Raw genomic sequence first — 7,147 nt, 5'->3', positions numbered from 1 at the left:
AAAAGAAAAAATAAATGCTCAGAGCAAAGCTGAGTGCAGTAGTACCTGACTATAATCCCAGCAAGCAGGAGGCCAAGGCCAGAGGCCATGCTTGGCTATGTAACAAGATCCTATTGCAAAAAGAAAACATTCAGGGATTTGATTTTGAAGCAACTTCAGGGATTGGTGAAATTTTCTGATTTTGGACAGTGAACTGGTGAACTATATGATATATGAGTGAATGTCCTAATCTAGAGAAAATGTACTAAATTTTTTTGTTTGCTTTTTTCAAGACAGGGTTTCTCCATGTGGCCCTGGCTGTCCTGGAACTCACTCTGTAGACCAGGCTAGCCTCGAACTCAGAAATTCGCCTGCCTCTGCCTCCCAAGTGCTGGGATTAAAGGCATGCGCCACCAAGCCCGGCCTGAATTCTTTATATATATTCTACATTAAATGGTTCACAACATGTTCTCCCAAACATCTGAGCATAGTCCATTATCCTTATCACAGTTGTTACTTGCAAGACATCAGGCTTTCTGACTACTGGTATTTCCTCATCAAAGGAGAGGTTGGGGAGAGTTAATGGATTCTCACCTGAGCTCCTACCTGTTCCCCGTCTGCCTCTATGCCCTCTGCATGTCACTGTACCCCTATTGTACAAGAACTGGAGGTAGAGCTTATTGATTCTGGGTGTTAAACTGGAAAGAGGAGACAATCTACGCAGCTACAGGGAAGTCACCCTCCATGTTGGGGTGTTCCTGCCCGTGGTGCTGTTGCTTCATAAGTGACCCCTCACCACACATGCCCCCTAGGTGACCCCTCACCCCTGTGACCTATGGAAGAACAGCCAGTGCTCTTAACCACTGAGCCATCTCTCCAGCCCCCATTTTGTTTTTAAAAAAACCGGATCTTGCTGTGGAACTCTGGCTGGCCCTTGCTATCTATCACACACTGTTATACAGCACTGGCTGGCCTCACTATTTAGCCCAGACTGGCCCCATACTTGCAGCAACCTCCTGCTTCAGTCCCTTGATTGAGAGGATTATAGGCATGTGCTGACATACCTGGCTTTAGTAATCCTGGATGCTGTATGAGGGTCTTGGGCTCAATGCCTTCTGGCTATTATAATGTGCCGTGGAGTCACAGTATTGGTTTACTCTAAAAGGTAACTTGTTAGACTCTCGAGCAGCTAAGCTGGAAGAGTTCTTGCCTAGCCTGCATGAATCCCAGCTTCTATCCCAGACTGTAGAAACCTGGGTCTGATGGCTTACCTATAATCTCAGCACTCTGGATTTGGAAACAGGAGGATAAGAAGTTCAAGGTCATCTTTGCGCTTCATAGTAAATTAACGACCAGTCTAGGATACACAAGACCCCCCCCTTTTTTTTTAATGCTTGTAAATGTCATGTTAAAGAAACATTGTAGTGCCAAATATGGTAGCACATAACTATAATCCAATCCAAGCTTTTTTGAAGGCTGAGGCAGGAGTATTGCCACGAGTTTGCAGTCAGACTGTTTTGCCCCACAAGTTTTAGGTCAACCACAGCTGCATAGTGAGACCCCATCTATCTATCTATATACCCATTTAAGTAGTGATATGGACTGGATAGCTTAGGGATACAGCTCAGGGGTAGATATCTCTCCTAGTTTATACAAGGCCCAGATTCCATATCCAGCACCTCAGCGTGTCTGGAGGATAGTGGCAATTTATAATCCACTGTAGGAAAATCTTCCCAGGATCTCAGATCCTTCCTAGGATCTCCTTTTGTGCCCATACCAAACTGTTACCACTTGGTGGCAGTATACTCTAACCACCGATTCCATTATACTACCTTAAAAGTGGTACAGACAGAAAGAGGGCCATCATTATGCAACTCCTGATGGGCTCATACACCACACACAGCACCATCCATGAAGCATCCTTGTCATGCAAAAAGAAGGCCAAACCTGAGCTCTGCGAAAGAACACGTGCCTCTCATAAGTGAGGTCATTGATTCAAATGCTCTGGATCCAGACATGAACTTTCACACATACACACACACACACACACACACACACACACACAGAGCACACATGAGCAGGTCACAGGACAAATGTAAGTATAGGTTCTTGCTTTCCACCTTGTTTTGAAGAAAAAGTCTCTCTCTCTCTCTCTCTCTCTCTCTCTCTCTCTCTCTCCCTCGTGTGTGTGTGTGTGTGTGTGTGTGTGTGTGTGTGTGTGCATGCACACGTGCGTGCTTTGACTGCATATATGTTTGTATCTGTGTACAAAGTTCATGCCTGGTACCAGAGTAGGCCAGAAGAGGTTGTCACATCCCCTGGAACTGGAATTACAGATGGTATTGAGATAGCATGTGGGTGCTAGGCATAGAAAGTGGTTTCCTGAAAGAGCAGCCAGTGTCTAGCTACTGAGTCCAGCCCCTCACAGAGTTTGCTATTCACCACTGCCTATAACAAACTACCAGGCTCAAGAGCATCCAAGTTCTCTCAGGTCTCTGCCTCTCATCTCTCTGTGGGAATGCTGGGATTACAGATATTTAATACTGCACCTGGATTGACATGGATTCTTGGAATTTAAACTGAGGTACTCACATTTACATAGCAAGTGCTTTCTTCACTGTGCCTGCACAATCCCTCCAACCTTTCAATTTGGGATAGGCTCATGATCATATAGGGCTTAACTTTGAAAGAAAATGTTTTTAAAGGATACATACATGGGGGTTGGGGATTTATCTCAGCAGTGAAGAGCTTGCCTACCAAACACAAGGCCCTGTATTCTGTTCTCAGCTTAGGGGGTGAAGGGGTGACGCATGCAGGATTGGGCGGTGGGTATGGCTCGGTGACAGTGTTGGCCTAGCAACTGTGAAGCTCTCAGCCATGGGAAGAAAGAAAGAAAACAAAAGGTATATATGAACATATACACATATATGTAGAGAAAGAGAATATGTGTAATATATAGTTACTTTATTATATTATACACCTATATTAACATACATTGTCTTCGTTGGGATCTCATTGCCCTGGAGAGACACCAGGACCAAGGCAACTCTTGTAAAGGAAAACATTTAACTGGGGCCCCCTTACAGCTTCAGAGCTTCAGTCCATGATCATCATGATGGAAAGCACAGCAGCGTGCAGGCAGACATGCTGCTGGAAGAGCCATCCAGGAGTTCTATATTTTGATCCAAAGGCAGCCAGGAGGGGGACTGTCTCCTCCAGGCAGGCAGGAAGAGGGTCTCTTCCACACTAGGTAGACCATGAGCACTGAGATCTCAAAGCCCACCCCCACAGTGACACAATTCCTCTAACAAGGCCACACCTCTAATAGTGCCACTTCCCATGGGCCAAGCATATTCAAACCACCACACATGTGTTTAACAGTGTGTTATACCCCCCAACATTTGAATAATCCCTAGTTAAACTTTAAAAGTCTTTGGAGACAAAAGGATCAGGATTTAATGTTCTCCTCACAAAGACAGAATTTAAAGCCAGCCTGGACTACTGAGACTCTGTCTTGTCCATGGGATGCCAGGATTATATATATACTCACTGTCATTTGTGGGTTTCTTCAAAATCCAGTGTCTGAGTTCTAGTCAAAATGGAGCCAGCCTAGACCCCTAAGTCCAGGAACAAAATCGTGAACAAAAGTCCTTCCAAAGCTGTGATTAGAGCCTGTGAGATGATCTGGCAAAAAGATGTTTGCCCCACAAAGACCTGTTTCCTGAATCCAATCCCTGGAACGCAGGTCAAGGTAAAGGACGGAACGACTCCACTAAGTTTTCTCCTGCTGTGCTATCCATTCCCCTCCTCATTACAACAACAACAACAAGAACAACAACATGATCTTGCTATATAGCCTCTGCTGGCCTGGAACTTGATATGTAGACCTGACTGGCCTTGAATTCTTAGAGAGTGAACCTGACCTGCCTCTGCCTCTTGAGTACTGGGATTAAAAGCAACACCTAGTTTCCCACAACTTTTTAGAAATGTGATTTAGCCTATGTAGTAAATCATACCTGTCCCTTAACACTCAGGTGACAGAAGCAGAAAGATCATGACTTAAAGCCAGTCTGGGTTATATATTGAAACCCATCTTAAAAAGAAACAGGGAAGAGCTAGAGAGATGGCTCAGTGGTTAAGAGCACTGGCTGGCCGGGGAGGTGGTGGCTCATGCCTTTAATCCTAGAACTTGGGAGGCAGAGGCAGGTGGATTTCTGAGTTCGAGGCCAGCCTGGTCTATAAAGTGAGTTCCAGGACAGCCAGGGCTACACAGAGAAACCCTGTCTTGAAAAACCAAAAACCAAAAACAAACAAACAAACAAACAAACAAACAAAAAAGAGCACTGGCTGTTCTCCCTAGAGGCCCAGAGTTCAATTCCCAGCAACTACATGGTAGCTCACAACCATCTGTAATGGGATCTGATGCTCTCTTCTGGTGTGTCTAAAGACAGCTACAGGGTACTCAGATACATAAAATAATTAAATAGCTTTTTTTTTTTTAAAAGAAACAGGCAAAATAAAGTATTTACATTTGTTTTAGCTGTGTGTGGTCGGCCTATAGTCCCAGCATTCGGGAGGTGTAGGGATTTCTCCCCAAGAACAAGGCTAGCCAGGACTCTACAGTAAGACCACATCTCCCAAAAGTGGAACGAACAAACAAGGAAAGGGGCCACAGTGATGCTCACCCTGGCTTTGCAAGCATAAGCCCAGCACCCCATTAACCAGGAATAGGGGTGCCTGTGACCCCATACTTGGGAGGGAGAGTCAAGATGATCCTCAGCCTTGCAGCAAGTTTCAGGTGAACCTAAGCTGCCCCACACTATTTTTAAAAAAATATAGGGCATTTGCGATTTACTTCTAGATAGTTGGGGAAGAAGTGGACCGGATATGAAGGCAGAAAGAGAAAAAGGAGGGGAAAGGAAGAGAGAGAGAAAGAAAGAGAGAGGGAGAGAGAGAGGGAGGAGAGAAGGGGAGAGAGGGAGGGAGGGAGAGAGGAAGGGAGAGAGAGAGAGAGAGAGAGAGAGAGAGAGAGAGAGAGAGAGAGAGAAAAGAGAGGAAAACTCAGGACTTCTAACTCCCAAACCCATTCTTTTTATTCTTTTTTTCTGTCGCTGCACCATATTTCTGGAATTGAAATGTGGGCCAGGCATCTGTGGCTTGCTTTTATAGAATTTGGTTTTCTTTTTAGTTTTTTTCATATATATATGTCTCTACACTTTTTTTTTTTTAAGACAGGGTCTCCCTATGTAACCCTCACAGATCTAGAGTTAGATGGGTAGTGAGACTGGTCTCCACCTTGTGGTGAGCCTCCTGCCTCTGTAGATTACCCAGTACCAGAACTCGGCCTTAGCTGTCCTGGACTCACTTTGTAGGCCAGGCTGGCCTTGAACTCATAGAGATCAACCTTACCTCTGACTCCCCGGTGCTGGAATTAAAAGACAGACATCTGCCACCTTGCCTGGCCCAGTTAAGTTATTTTTATTTTACTTTAAAACTTATTATTTCATAGCTGGGCATGGTGATGCCTGTCTTTAATCTCAGACTTGGGAGATCTCTGAGTTCAAGGCCAGTATGATCTACAGAACAAGTATTTTAATCTGTGTATGTATGTGTATGTGTGTGTGTGTGTATATGTGTGTGTGTCTGTCTGTCTGTCTGTCTGTCTGTCTGAGTAGGTGCTTTTATCTGCTGAACAGTCTCACTGGCCCCACTGTTGGTTTTCTTAAACTATGGAAGTTGGTGTTTGTTTGTTTTGTTTTGTTTTTTGTAGTTTGAAAAAAAACCAAAAACCAGCTAGTCTCTAAATGGCTCAAGGTATTTCCACAGCAAGAAAGCAAATACTAGGGCTGGCGAGATTGTTCAGCTGGTAAGAGCACTGACTGCTGAAGACAGCTACAGTGTACTTATGTATAATAATAAATAAGTCTTTGGGCCTGAGCGAGCAGGGTTGACCAGAGGGAGCGGGGTTGACCGGAGTGAGCAGAGGTCCTAAAAATTCAATTCCCAACAACCACATGAAGGCTCACACTGTACAGCTACAATGAACTCATATACATAAAAAAAATAAATAAATCTTAAAAGAAAGAAAGAAAGAAAGAGAGAGAGAGAGAGAGAGAGAGAGAAAGAGAGAGAGAAAGAAAGAAAGAAAGAAAGAAAGAAAGAAAGAAAGGAAGAAAGGAAGAAAGGAAGGAAGAGAGGAAGGAAGGAAGGAAGGAAGAAAGCAAGCACTATTACCCTTGACTCAGTCCTTAGGCTGCACTTTCAGAAGGCCCACCTTTATTCCCAGCACCCACATGGTGACTTATAACCATCTGTAACTCTGCTTCAAGAGGATCCAGAATCTCCTGATTTTGAGGTAGAAAAAATAATGTGGTTTTCTATCTCAGAATCAGTCTTACTGTCTGTGTCTCCACCGTCTGTGTTGGTAAGCTGCCTGAATCACCATTATACTCCACTTTCGTCATTCCAAGCCTTTCTAGCCTGCTTCTCCAAACCTTGTCAGAATCCTCCCCACAAGCAGTTCTAAAAAACTTCTGAACCCCATGCTCAGATATAGTCACAGTAAACATCCCACTTTTTCTCCTTTTCTTTCTCTCTTTCTTCCTCTCTTTCTTTCTTTCTTTCTTTCTTTCTTTCTTTCTTTCTTTCTTTCTTTCTTTCTTTCTTTCATTTTAATTCAAGGTCTCACTGCGTAGCCTCGACTGGCCTGGAACTGCTATGTAGACCAGACTGGTCTCAAACTCACAGAGATCTGCCTGCTTTTGGTTTCCTCGTACTGCAATTGAAGACATGTGCCACTACTCCCAGCCATGACCTCCCTTCTTGGTGCAGATTTTCTATGTAGTCATTTCTCTTTTTTTTTTTTTTTTTTTTTTTTTTTTGTGGTCACTGTAACGAAACATCTGAGCAAAGCAATTCAACAGAGGAAAGATTTATTTTCTTTTAATAGTATGGGATAGTGTGGGATGGGATTGGTGTTAGTTTACAGGTGATTCCACTAGACTCCTCCCAAGGCCCTAGCAATAGCTATGTCACCACCAGCAGCGCCTCGACCTCATCTTCAGGTCCTCACCCTTCTCCCTTCTCCAAATACCAGATCTGTTGTATGGCTTAATTTCTCAGGAGACACCTTGGCATGGGCCTGCCAGGTACCCCCTCACCACACTGT

The sequence above is a fragment of the Mus caroli genome, chromosome 4 (genome assembly GCF_900094665.2).
Source record: "Mus caroli chromosome 4, CAROLI_EIJ_v1.1, whole genome shotgun sequence".
NCBI classification, from domain to species: Eukaryota; Metazoa; Chordata; class Mammalia; order Rodentia; family Muridae; genus Mus; species Mus caroli.
The sequence above is the reverse complement of the archived record's forward strand: the minus strand, read 5'-3'. Positions refer to the sequence as shown.